The 14141-nt window shown below is 46.1% G+C and overlaps 1 protein-coding gene and 1 non-coding gene across 2 annotated transcripts in view; both read right to left on the reverse strand.

Annotated features, from left to right (window-relative positions):
- The window catches only part of ASF1B (anti-silencing function 1B histone chaperone), a 119546-nt gene that overhangs the window by 66365 nt on the left and 39040 nt on the right, over positions 1 to 14141 (reverse strand). The window lies entirely within an intron of this gene.
- Positions 10145 to 10218, reverse strand: TRNAD-GUC (transfer RNA aspartic acid (anticodon GUC)). The gene has a single exon. It is a non-coding gene; the product is annotated as a tRNA-Asp (tRNA).

The raw sequence follows: 14141 nt of genomic DNA on the forward strand, positions 1-14141 counted from the left end.
CCCATGGATGCCGGCAGGAGGCAGAGCCGGCTCCCGAGTACCACGCTGCCGCTGGCGTCGAAGGTGGCCAGCGTAAGTCGCCCAACGCTGGTGTCTGTGCCGATTTGCATGGCTCCGTCCCCCTCAGGAATGGGCTGCCCATGTTATGGCTATGGGAACCCAGGCAGATGGCCATAAGTTGAAGGGCATTCTCAGTAGTGGCACCCATTTTCTAGAATTTCCTTTTCAGGGAGGCTGACTGGGCTCTCTTACCAGGGTCCATCAATGGTGAAAGGAAACAGGTAAACTTTATCAGGGCCTGGAGATCCATGGTAAAAGGTGGAAGCCCATTACCATGGTATAGTCTGTTTAAGTCATTTTAAAAATAAAATAGACATTTTCTCTTTCATGACTCATGAGCTAGGATGGAAAGGAAGCAAGTTACAAATTTGTACTAGGCTCAGAAAAAGTATGATTGGGCCTTATCCCTTATTGTTGTTTTTAAGACATCTGTTGGAAGTGAAATGGCATAAGTAAAACCCTCTAAATATATAGTCCCAGAATGTGACATTGTCACAAAAAGAGAGAGAGAAACGTCATTTTTGTTCTAATTAACGGAAATTCTCTAAGCTGAGTAATAGAAAAGAACTCCTACTCCAGGCTCTGCTTATAGCTCAGAAGGGGGTTTAGGTCCAGTTCTGGTCACAACGAACAAACTGGAGTAGATGCAAAGAATTGCAATGAAAAATAATGAAAAGGAACAGTTTGAAATGCATGATGTCTAAAGGAAGTGGTGAAGGAAGTTAGTCTGTTTGGCTTAACAATAATAATACTTTGCATGTATACTGCTCTTGGAAGTGGTTAAAATATTTCCCATATATTCTCTAAGCATTGCTTACCACAACCTTGCAAAGTAAGTTAATATTATTATTCTGTTTTACCGATAGGGGCTGAAGCAGAGATAGGGTTGCCAACCTCCAAGTACTAGCTGGCGATCTCCTGCTATTACAATTGATCTCCCGTAGATAGAGATCAGTTCACCTGGAGAAAATGGCCACTTTGGTAATTGGACTCGAAGGCATTGAAGTCCCTCCCCTAACCCCGCCCTCCTTAGGCTCCGCCCCAAAAACCTACCACTGGTGGTGAAGAGGGACCTGGCAACCCTAGGCAGAGAGGCAGCAACTTGCCAAAGACTAGGGTTTCCAGATCCCTCTTCGCCATTGGAGGGAGATTTTGGGGGTGGATCCTGAGGAGGGTGGGGTTTGGGGAGGAGAGGGACTTCATTGCCATAGAGTCCAGTTGCCAAAGCGGCCATTTTCTCCAGGTGAATTGATCTCTATCGGCTGGAGATCAGTTGTAATAGCAGGGGATCTCCAGCTAGTACCTGGAGGTTGGCAACCCTACCGAAGACACCCCCCGTGGGATCATAGCAGAGGCAAGCAATGAAATGGGTATTTGCATGCTCACAGTTTACACTTGCAGTCATAGACATGACACTACACCACGGTCTTTCTCAAGTACAGAGAAAAAAATTAGACGAGGGCGGTCAACATAATAGCAGTTCTCAGATATTTAGAAAGCTGCTATGAAGAGAGCAAACTGTTATTTCATCAGACCACATCGTGTTCTCCAACCCCGTTTAGCTTGTGAGCAGGTTTGGGATTCGGAGAACAGATGGTGAAATGGCGCCCTGGGGGCAGAGTGAACCACAGAATCACTGTCATGGCTGCTGGGGCCAATCACAAAATGGCGGCCAGGCGGCACCGGGGCCAGTCAAAACTTCGGTGGGATTGAAAGCCAAGCATTCTCCTATGATGGAGGCAGCTGTTTCTGAATCGGAGTTTCCTGTAGACACAAAGGTCTCCAATAAGATGAAAGAAAGCTAAGATTTGGTCTTTGCGTTGGGGAAGAAGGGAGTGGGCACCAGGAGACACACCAATGAGTGATATCAAACATGTGTGCCCCATGTTGGGGATCACTGGAGTAAAACATTTAAGCTTCAGCAAAGGAGATTTGAGGTTGGTTTACACATGTGCTTCCATCCCTTCATAACTGCAGCATCAAATGTCGCCTATCCAAACGAGTTTTCATATCACCACAAACCTTTCAGTTAACCCATTCAGCTTCCACTCATCGAATACCGAACGGTCAAGGGACAAGCAATGATGTGGTATATATGGAAGTGTGGAGCAGCCCTTGGTTGGCCTGGGGGAATGGTTTGACTTCACCTTCCCTTCCCCTCCCCACAACAGACACCCTGTGAGGTGGGTGGGGCTGAGAGAGCTCTAAGAGAGCTGTGACTTGTACCAGAGCTGTAACCTAGCAGTTTACACAGGCGGTTTACAGTGGCATCTTCCCTGGATCTGTGATACACACCACAATTACTAGCCTCCATCTTTCCTCTTTTCTTTTTAGAGGTTGTTGCCTCTTGGCCTCCTCTCCCTGAAACCAACTGATTCCCATTTTTCATAGTTCATCCCTTTTCAACAGGGAGCAACATGAGGGAAAGCTAGTCAGACAAGGCTACTTGTGGAAGCATACAGGTATTATTTAGTTAGGTAGTTATCTACATTTAGACCTACCTGCCTTTCTCCCTCATGGGGACCCAAAGCGGCTTACGTTGTTCTCCTCTCCTTCATTTTTATCATCACAACGATCCTGTAAGGTATGTAAGGCTGAGAGAGTGAGACTGGCCCAAGTTCTAGGGGTTGCCAACCTCCAGGTGGTAGCTGGAGATCTCCTGCTATTACAACTAATCTCCAGGCTACAGAGCTCAGTTTACATGGAGAAAATGGCCGCTTTGAAGGTAGACTCTTTGGCATTGTACTCTGTACTTTGGCAAGTCCCTCCCCTCCCTAAACCTAAGGTTGCCAGGTCCCTGTTCACCACCGGCGGGAGGTTTTGGGGGTGGCGCCTGAGAAGGGCAGGATTGGGGAGGGGAGGGACTTCAATGCCATAGAGTCCAATTGCCAAAGCGGCCATTTCCTCCAAGGGAACTGATCTCTATCGGCTGGAGATCAGTTGTAATAGCAGGAGAGCTCCAGCTAGTACCTGGAGGTTGGCAACCCTACCTAAACCCCACCCTCCTCAGGCTCCACCTTCCAAAATCTCCAGGCATTTCCCAACCCGGAGCTGGCAACCCTATGGGCCACTACCTTCTTCCTTCTCTAAAATGTCATTTCCTTGGTTCTTGTAGGTTATCCAGGCTGTGTAACCGTGGTCTTGGTATTTTCACAGTTACACAGCCCGGATAACCTACAAGAACCAATGAACTCTGACTGTGAAAGCCTTCGACAATATTTTGTCATTTCCTTGTTGGTCCCCAGCATGCAGTTCTCAGGCCTCCTTCTTACTTCTTCTGTTTTTTCTCTCTCTTTTCTTCCCTCCAAACATGGAGTTAAGACGCTTACCTAGTTCCTTCTTCCTCTGCAACCATGTTAGTTCCTTAAAAAAGTAAACTATTTTTTTTTCACTAACTGCCTCTGCTTTTCTGTGCACTAGTCACTCTGCCAACAACAACCTGGTGAGTAGGGCTGCCATCCTCCAGGTACTAGATGGAGATCCCCTGCTATTACAACTGATCTCCAGCCGACGGAAATCAGTTCCCCTGGAGAGAATGGCCGCTTTGGCAATTGGACTCTATGGCATTGAAGTCCCTCCCCTCCCCAAACCCCACCCTCCTCAAGCTCCGCTCCCCCCCAAAACCGCCGGTGGCGATGAGGGACCTGGCAACCCTACTGGTGAGGTATGTTAGGCTAAGAGAAAGTGAGTAGACTAATCTCACCCAGGAAACATAATGGCACAATGGGGAGATTACCTGGGTCTCCCAGATCCTAGTCCTACAGTCTAACCATTACACAAAACTGGGAAGGGGAAGCAGCAGCCCAGGATATATCTCTTGTGGGAAAAGGCATAGCAAGGCCTGAGGAAGACCAGCATTCCTTGGCCCTGTCTTGCAACAGCCAGTTTTGCTCAAATCTTGAAGGGTGTCTATGTGTGTGTGTGCAGATAGCTGTAAGCCTCTTTGTCGAGCTCCTCCAAATGATCAATGCATTTCTTAAATTGTAGTACCAAAAAACCTATAATGGGGGACAGCAGAAGAAGGCTATCCTGCGTCCTGGGATACGGTGCTTTACTAGGTAAGCCTGGAGAGCATCTGCCTTTTTGTACGCACATCACACTGTTCTTTCATATTTAGCGTGTGATCCTCTGTCCTTAGTAATGCCGATATTCCCCAAATGAGGTCAACACACCGTTTCTGCCAGGCGCTGCAGACAAAAGGTGAGAGACAATCTCTGTCTCAAAGAGCTTTGAGCCTGTGTAGGGAGACAGAAGGGAAAGAGAGCGCGAGGCTGAACCCAGGCATCCTGCCTGTCAGCTCAATAACCAGTGGATGAGGAGAGACTGAAGGGGGGGGGGTGTCTCTCACAATGACAGTAGACTGCAAAGCAGAAAAGACATACATGGGAGCTAATCTGATTGGCCAAAGGCATCTCTCTCTCTCTCTCTCTCTGTGGTACACACATACATAGGAAGATGCTGCAAACACTATACACAACAGTATTTTAAGGCATGTTACTAGTTTGCCTATAGGTGTAATTCCAGAGTGTGACTTCCTGCTGGGCTAGAAAGAGATAAAGAAAGGCTGTTAAACCCTATCACGCTAACCTGGTGAGTGTGTGTGTGAGTATATATCTATAATGGTGGCATATATATATATATATATGCACTACTATTAAAATCATTCAAAAGGAATAATGCTAAAAGTGGGCTACACTCCTTAGCTTCAGAGAGCTCCCTCAAATAGCAGCCAAATGTAAGCACTTTTGAGTCCCTATTGATATTAATGAAAAAGAGGGTTAGGCAACGCGCCTCACTTTGTCCTGTTGAAATCAATGGGAGTTACAAGTGCTTACCTTTTGGCTGGATTGTGCCAGTGTCCTGGTATTCAGACACACTGTTCTGCTTGACTAATGAGGCCTTTTATACTTGGATCTGGGATGGGAACCCAGAGATGGGAACTTCATGGGTGCATGAAGGTGACATTACAACTGCTTTTCAACCTTCTCTTTCCAGTGTATATGTGATTTAAAAAAAAATCATAGTCCCCATAAGGACAGTCAGTAAATCTCACAATCCATTACTCTCACAATCCCTAGCGATACTAGGTGGATTCTTAAGGCCAAACCAAACGAGACATTATGATTTTTGTGATTAGAGCTCCTAGGATTTATTGAAAATCAGTTAGCCGCCATTTGCCCCACTGTGGAAGCATACAGGTATCATTTAGTTACGTAGTTATTTACTTCATTTATACCTACTTGCCTTTCCCCCTCATGGGGACCCGAAGCGGCTTAAATTGTTCTCTTCTCCTCCATTTTATCCTCACAACAACCCTGTGAGGTACGTAAGGCTGGGAGTGTGTGACAGGCCCATGTTCTACAGTTGCCAGCCTCCAGGTAGTGGCTGGAGATCTCCTGCTATTCCAAGTGATCCCCCGACGATGGAGATCAGTTCCCCCGGAGAAAATGGCTGCTTTGGAAGGTGGGCACTATGGTATTATACCCCATGGAGGCCCCTCCCCTCTCCAAACCCCACCCTCCTCAGGCTCCACCCCCAAGATCTCCAGGTATTTCCCAACCCAGAGCTGCAACCCTACCAAGTTCACCCAGTGAGCTTCCATGACAGCATGGTAGGGTTGCCAACCTCCAGGTACTCTGGATACTCAAATCAGCTCGTGAGCTCACACTATAAATTCTTTGAATCAAGTTTACTTGAATATAAAATGTCAACGGAACAAATTATAACACAAACACTGCTTGTTTAGCATACAAAGGTATGGAACAAAATAATAGTCAAAGTCCTGTATTTTGCTTAGGTTGATTTCACCTTACAATGATTCATACAAAATTCTACATAACACAAAGTTCCTTAGTAACAGCAGACGACACCTGTAGCTCGGTAGTCGTTTCGCAAAAGCTTCTTCAGTTATTCTTCAACGTTTATGTTTAAGGGCATAAACGTCTCTGTGGAAACATACAAAAAGCACTCAACATTGCCATTTTAAATACATTAATGCAATATGTATTAATTTATAGAGGTATTTGCTTACCACAGCCACATGTAAAGATCACAATGGATTTCTTATAATGATAACCTGCATTTCATAGGGTTAGTGGCCTCTGAAAAATTATAAGAGTGCATTTAATATGAAAATTAAAATTCTAGAAGGACATAATAAAGGAACCTGCAAGTTAATTATTATGTCCTTCAATGCCATAGAGTCCAATTGCCAAAGCAGCCATTTTCTCCAGGTGAATTGATCTCTATTGGCTGGAGATCAGTTGCAGTAGCAGATCTCCTGCTAATACTTGGAGGTTGGCAACCCTAGTGAAACAGCATATCTGAAGCTTGGTGTGAACAGGTCTTTAGACCAAACGGGCGGTGAGGGCATTCTGTGTGCAGTGAGGAGGGACTGCGGGAATGGCTGTGGTCAGTGCCACAAAATCCCAGTTACGTGCGCAGATGAACAAAGAAACACAGGCAGAATGAAATTATATTAATCCATTACACAAGAGTCAATTCCCTTAATTTGCATCAAGCGATTGCGTGCTTGTGGCGTTTGGGTACTTGCTCAAGTTAGAATATTTTGGCAAAAAGAAAAATGTGGTCTCTGCCAAAGGGCAAGCAAGGCGTGGGGCTAGGAGCAGCGCAGGCAGGCAGAGAGGGACGAGGAGCCATATGGAAGGTTTCTTGTGTGCTCTGGCAACGTATTCTTCGCTTGCTCTGGCAGCAGCTGCTGGAACTATTGCTTTAAATAGATAGCTGCATTTGCTGAGGAGGACGTGTCGATTTGGGGCAGCAACAGCATCGTTTCTTTTCCCCTTTTTTCAGAGGCTCTGTGTGTGTGTGTGTGTGTGTGTGTGTGTGTGTGATATGATGGTAAGCCAGTCTCCAAAGCTTCATTTTCACCACTGACTTTTTTGAACACTGTTGGAGAGAGGACTGTCCGCTTTTCTAGAATACCAGTAGGGTTGCCAACCTCCAGGTTGTGGCTGGACGTCTCCTGCTATTACATCTGATCTCCAGGTGACAGAGATCAGTTCACGTGGAGATAGGGTTGCCAACCTCCAGGCACTAGCTGGAGCTCTCCTGCTATTAAAACTGATCTCTAGCTGACTAAGATCAGTTCATCTGGAGAAAACGGCTGCTTTGGCAATTGGTCTCTATGGCATTGAAGTCATTCCCCTCCCCAAACCCCGCCCTCCTCGGGCTCTGCCCCAAAAATCGCCAGGTATTTCCCAACCCGGAGTTGGCAACCCTACCTGGAGAAAATGGCCTCTTTGGAAGGTGGACTCTATGGTATTATACCCTATCAAAGTCCCTCCCCAAACCCTGCCCTCCTCAGGCTCCACCCCCAAAATCTCCAGGTATTTCCAAACCTGGAGCTGGCAACTCTAAATACCGCACACTCAGAGGAGGTCCCCCATCTACAGGAGAGGGGCTGTGGCTCAGTGGTAGAGTGTCTGCTTTACATTTAGAAGGTCCCACATTAAATGCCAAGCTTCTCCAGGATCTGATATGAAATACCTTGACCTAAGACCCTGGAGAGCTGCTGCCAGTCTGAGTAGACAATGCTAACCTTGATGGACCAGTGGTCTGACTCAGTATAAGGGAGCTTTATGTGTTCACGTGAACCAAGTTTGATATTTAATTATGTTACCGTTAATGCCAATGACATGTAATTATGTTGCATTTTTTCTAGACACTTAAAAGTGCTTCACATACATTATTTCAATCATTCTCCCAATAATCCTGTAAAGTAGGCCTGTATTAGTATCACCAGAAGGGTAAGATTGAAAGATAGTGGAAATCCCATAGCCACAGATGGAACTCATGTCTGAAATTGGGATTTACAGCTTACTCTCTTAACCATTATCGTGGGCTGTGCCAAATAAGAAAAAATATAGTGACTGTATGCACCCATGTGAAGCAGCTTGCCCTGGAGTGAGGGTTGCCAACTATGAATCAAACCCTGCTCCATCCCTTTAATAGCAGTTTGACCTGCAGTAACTGTGTGTGTGGTTAAGTGCCGTCAAGTCGCTTCTGACTTATGACAACCCAATGAATTAATGTCCTCCAAAACGTCCTGCCATTAATAGCCTTGCTCAGATCTTGCAAACTGAGGGCTGTGGCTTCCTTTATACGGTCTATCCAACTCATGTTGGATCTTCCTCTTTTACTGATGCCTTCAACTTTTCCTAGCATTATTGTCTTTTCCAGTGGCTCTTTTCTTCTCACAATGTGACCAAAGTATAGTCATTTTAGCTTCTAGGGAGAGTTCAGGCTTGATTTGTCCTGGAACCCATTTATTTGTCTTTTTGGCAGTCCATAAAACTCTCCTCCAACACCACATTTCAAATGAATCAACTTTCTTCCTGTCAGCTTCCTTCATTGTCCAACTTTCACACCCAAACACACAGTAATGGGGAATATTATGGCATGAATTAACTTCACTAGCAGCTAGTAATGTTCAAGCTCCATGCCAGGAACAATATACCCTGCTGATGTAGGTTTGCCAACTCTGGTTTGAGAAATTCCTGGAGATTTAGCGGTGAGGCCTGGAGAGGACAGGGTTTGGGGAGGGGAGGGACCGCGGTGGGTACAATGCCATAGAGTCCACCCTCCAAAGCAGCCATTTTCTCCAGGGGAATTGATCTCTGTAGTCTGGAGATCAGTTATAGCTCCAGGAGATCTCTAGGCAATACTGTACAGATGTCTGCAAATCAGACTTCTCTCCAAGGGACAGGAGTAGGCCGGGATGAATCCCCCCCCCACGGGTAGTTGTGTGCCTACCTGGACTACGTGGATTGAGACAGACGCACTCACAAATGCAGAGCAAATCCAAAGGGTAGAAGCAGGCAAAATCCCTTCTCTGACACAGCTCCTTAGGCTCGAAAATATCAGAACAGCTTGAAAGCTTTTCATCAAATAAGCTTTTTGACACAAAAGCGTTTGTCTGATAGGCAGCTCAGTCCCCAATACTGAAGTGCTAAAAGTTCAGAAGTGACTAGGGGCAGAACGACACATGACATGCATACATGTGTAACAGAAGCCGAACTGGTGCTTTTCTTTGGGAAAAACAGCTCTGGGAAAAAGATATGGAGTGGGGAAGGGTGTGGGGGCACAAGGGGAGGGAGCATTTATCCTTTTCCTTGCCTCCTGCTTCTCTACCCCAATTAAACCTCCATCCAGGCACTTTCTCCCTTGTAGGATTTCAAATGCGTGCTGGTAGAAGCAAACCTGCCTGGAACCCCACACAGGGGAAAGGCAGCTAGGGTTGCCAACTGCCTGGAGAGGAAAAAAGTCTCATCCCTTTAAAAGAGGCTCGATGGGATGTTATTGACTAGGTGATGTTACGTACTGCCATTAAGAGTTTCAGCTGCTCATTTCCACAAACAAAGGCCTTTTATGCAGGGACGTTTCCCCGCAGTCACCCCCGCTGACTGCTTCGGGGCTTCCTTTTGATTATGCATGCCTTTTCTGCCCATCAGAGGTCACCTCACTCTCCTCGCAGGTTTTGCTTGTGTTTTCCAGATGCTGTTTTAGCCAGAATTCTGAAAAGGCAGGCAAAACATGTGGTGAGAGCGAGGTGACCTCTGATGGGCGGAAAAGGCATGCATAAGCCTCAATTAAAAGGACTGCACATTTTTCTACAGGCCTGTTGGCAACCCTAAAGGCAGCTGGGGAAGGGGTGCCCTAGCAGAGCCATGGTAGGCAGGAAAAAGGTTTAAGCACGTGCACACACACAGCCTGCTGCTGCTTTGCTCTTCCCCCAAAGGTTGTCTGGCTTTGTGCATGCACTGGGGTGTCATGCATGTACAACCACCTGAAACGTGTGGAGAGGGCAACATATAAATTTATTAAATGCATAAAGTTGAGTTATATTCCACGGAACACAGTGGGGGTTGCTTTTGAGCGAACATGCATATAGGTTTGGACTTCATAGTATACACATGAAGTCATTGTGAACATATGAAGCTGCCTTATACTGAATGAGACCCTGGGTCCATCAAAGTCAGTACTGTCTACTCAGACCGGCAGCGGCTCTCCAGGGTCTCAGGCAGAGGTCTTTCACATCACCTACTTGCCTAGTCCCTTGAACTGGAGATGCCGGGGATTGAACCTGGGACCTTCTGCATGACAAGCAGATGCTCTACCACTGAGCCACAGCCCACCCCAAAGTCCTAGCTGCTCAGCTCCCTAATCTCCATTGGGGTGGGGGACTTACATAGGATTCCCAGGAGGTCTCCTAACCAGAGCTGCTTTGCTCTTGCTGTATCATGGGCCCTCCCATTGGGTTGCCAACACCAGATTGGGAAATTCCTAGAGATTTGGGGGCCATGCCCAGGAAGCATGGAGTCTGGAGATGGGAGGGAGCTCAGCAGGGATGTAATGCAATAGAGTCCCTCCCTCCAAATCTGCCATTTTTCTCCAAGGGAACTAGTCTCTGCAGTCTGGAGTTCAGTTAGGGTTGCCAACCTCCAGTTACTGAGCAGCACGGAGGCTCTAATATTAGTCACGGTGCAAACACTCACAAACACTGTGTAGTCATAGAACATTCAAGAATATTTACTAGGCATTAACATCATACCCTAGAATGAACCAAATGCAAAGTCAAAAAAATATATACATACAATATAACAATCAAAAAGATATACAGAATTGCAGTTCAACAGCAGCGCAACAATAGTTCATGGGCACAAAGCCTCAAAGTAAGACCGCTGGAGAGAAAGATTGCGCACCTACTTATTCCTTTTCTGGGGGAGCTTTAGACGCAATTTGGCCGCAAGGCGATTACCAGCAGCATACAGCACAGTTTGTCATCGAATGCTTGCAAATAAGTTACAAACGAGCTTACAAAGCCTTTGTGAAACGTGATATGACTGGTCTCACGTCCTCTCTATTTATCCTTTTCCACCTTGAATTCTCCGAGGTTCTTCTTGCACCTGATGGAGGCGCTTCCGTGGACCACGACGGGTCCCTCTTCGGGTGCTATCGCAAGTTATTTTGAGGCTTTGTGCCCATGAACTATTGTTGCGCTGCTGTTGAATTGCAATTCTGTATATCTTTTTGATTGTTATATTGTATGTATATATATATTTTGACTTTGCATTTGGTTCATTCTAGGGCATGACGTTAATGCCTAGTAAATATTCTTGAATGTTCTATGACTACACAGTGTTTGCACTGTGACTAATATTAGAGCCTCCATGCTGCTCATTTCCTAAGGTATCCTATTACAGCACAGGTTGTTTGTTTTATTTAACTTCCAGGTACTAGCTGGAGATCTCCTGCTATTACAACTGATTTCCAGCCAATAGAGATCAGATCACCTGGACAAAATGGCCGCTTTGGCAATTGGACTCTGTGGCATTGAAGACCCTTCCCAAACCACGCACCCCTTAGGCTCCGCCCCAAAAATCTTCAGGTATTTCCCAGCCTAGAGCTGTCAACCCTAAATTCAGTTGTAATTCCTGGAGATCTCCAGGCCCCACCTTTGCTGAATTTCTTCACTACATTTTCTTCACTACTTTTGCTTTATAACCTCGGTTGCCTAGCTTGGTTTGTCTATTTATATTTACATTTATTGTAATACAGTGACAGCTCTGCTGTTTATGCTATTTGCTATCTTTGTCTGTTGCTTGATTACTTTCGCCTACTACTGTTTTATTTAGACCAACACTACTTACAGTAGAGTGAGTTATTTGTGTAACCCACCTGGAGGTTGGCAACCCTAGCCTCCAGCTGTGTCCCGGGACCAGCTGGCTTGAGTTTGCAGCCCAAAGGAAGAACGTTTGCTTTTTCACAATAGCAACAGATTCCATTCAGATGAACTTGAAGGAATCTTCCCTCTGGTTCCAATCAAATACGGGCATGACCCACTTGAGTTGGGATCAGGCCCTTCGGAGGAGTGCTTAGTCCTTCTTTTCTTTCAGTGCTAATCATTTCTGACCGGTGCAAGCTGCAGCCCGGCATGATGTCATTTCTGCCATTTCAAAGGGCAGGAGCAGGTCCCTCCGTCCCCACCCCATCTCTTCCTGATCAAATCTCTAATGACTGAGAGTTCCTTCCTGGCCTTCTGTTTGAGGATACCTATGCAGTCAGACTCTTTCTACACACCATTGGCTGCCTTTGTATCCTTCCTAAATTCTGTGTCTGTACAGGGCGCTTTCACACATGCTAAATAATGCACTTTCAATGCACTTTAACGATCGTTTGCAAGTGGATCGTGCCATTTCACACATGCTGTTAACGCACCCACAACTTACTGCATATTATCATCATGTTCAGGCTGTAAGTTTTGGAAGCGTTGATTGGTGGACGAAGACGGGAGGGGGAAGGTGGGATAAGAGAAGAAAGGCTTCGCATTGGGTGTCGCCAACAGAGGGGTGGAGAAAACAATAGGGTCTGCGACTGAACGCACCCTTTGGATTGCTGTCTTTAAAATGACATGAGGAAATACTTCGTGGAATAGGCGTTTTGGGAAAACACGGACATTTGACGCTTCCAAAGCATTTCCGGGCCCAAACGGGAGGTATGAAGTGCGATCAAACATAGATAACACGTTTTAATAAATGTTTTACATACTTAGTGTGTTAACCCTCACAGTAAAAATCCAGCTGTAAAGTGCATTGAAAGTGGATTGAAAGTGCATTATTTGGCATGTGTGAAAGTGCGAAGTTTGTCTCTTGAATCCCACTCCTTATTTGCAGTAACCGGTGGTGCACTTGGAGAGAGTCTGGTAAAGTTTTGGCATCACACTGAAATGGCACAAACCAGAGCTTTTTTTTTGACGCAGTGTCGTTTACCATGAACTGGGCTTGTGAAGCCATTAGCCCTAAAGGCTACGGGATTTTGTGCATGTATATAATGTGTGCGTGTATAAAGTGCTGTCAAGTCTCAGCCGACTTATAGCGACCCCTGGTGGGGTTTTCAAGGCAAGTGATTATGCTGAGGTGGTTTGCCATTGCCTTCCTCTGCATAGCCTTCCTTGGAGGTCTCCTGTCCAAGTACCGACCCAGCTTAGCTTCCTAGATCTGACAAGATCAGGCTATACTATACCATTCCACACCCCGCATGTGTACAATACACATTTGTATATGGAGAGAGGGCTGAATGATTATGGTCATTTATGCATGGGAGTTTTACCTGAGGTTCGTTGCTTGCTGGACCCACACCTTCCTGTTGGGAATCTGTGCACCAGCAGTCTCCAAACTAAAATCAAGTCCCCGCCCCTTTAAATGCTGCTTTGTAATTGGCTTACTTTGTAAAGCTTACTGTGAGAGAAGATCTCCCCCCCCCAAACCCAATTGCTGCATAAAAAGGCATTTTAAGAACAAAAAACAAAAAATGGAACAATCTGAAGCGGGGTGGGTGGGTGGAGAGAAACCCAAGCCTCGGTTTTAAAAAGCCTTTCTTCTGCTCAGAAAGAGCTCCCAGGAAGCAGGAAGTATTTGAATCTGCACCTCTGGGCATGCTGCTTTGTAATGAGAAACCAAGCTTGCTTGTCCCGCATTTTGCCTTTGCAAGGAGATTTCACTCGGGCTGAGCTCGGGGAGAAGGAAGAATCGGGTTAACAAAGGAACGGGGAAGGTCCCGGGATTTGTGAGGGCTGGCAGCGAGGTCATCTCTAATAGACAGAAAACTCATGCATTACTCCAAGGAACAACCAAGACAGACCGGGAGTGAATGTGAGTGAAACGACGTATGACAGAGTCCAGTTTAACATATACACTGTGGCAGAGGTATAATTTTCACCTTCTTCTGACCAATCTGTCTGAGCACTGGATGCTAAAGCGTCACAAAATATGCAATCCCCAGGATTCGTTTTTATAGAAATCTTCTCCCCGGGATGTGAAGACCTGCCTAGCTGTTGCGAAGGCAGGCCAAATGTCTGCCTCTCCTCCATCTCGCCCATTAGACAGAAGTGGATCAGACTCAGAGGGAAGACTAAACAGAGTAGTGCCTTTCAGCGGAGCCACAGATGGTTGTCGTGCTTCATTTTGGCTGCTCCAGGCCCTCCTAGGACGCCGAGTCCAGGACATGATTATTTATCATTTATTGAACGCTGTCGGTGCTGTAGAGCCCCAGAGAGAGAT

The sequence above is a fragment of the Euleptes europaea genome, chromosome 1 (assembly GCF_029931775.1).
Source record: "Euleptes europaea isolate rEulEur1 chromosome 1, rEulEur1.hap1, whole genome shotgun sequence".
In the NCBI taxonomy this organism is placed as follows: Eukaryota; Metazoa; Chordata; class Lepidosauria; order Squamata; family Sphaerodactylidae; genus Euleptes; species Euleptes europaea.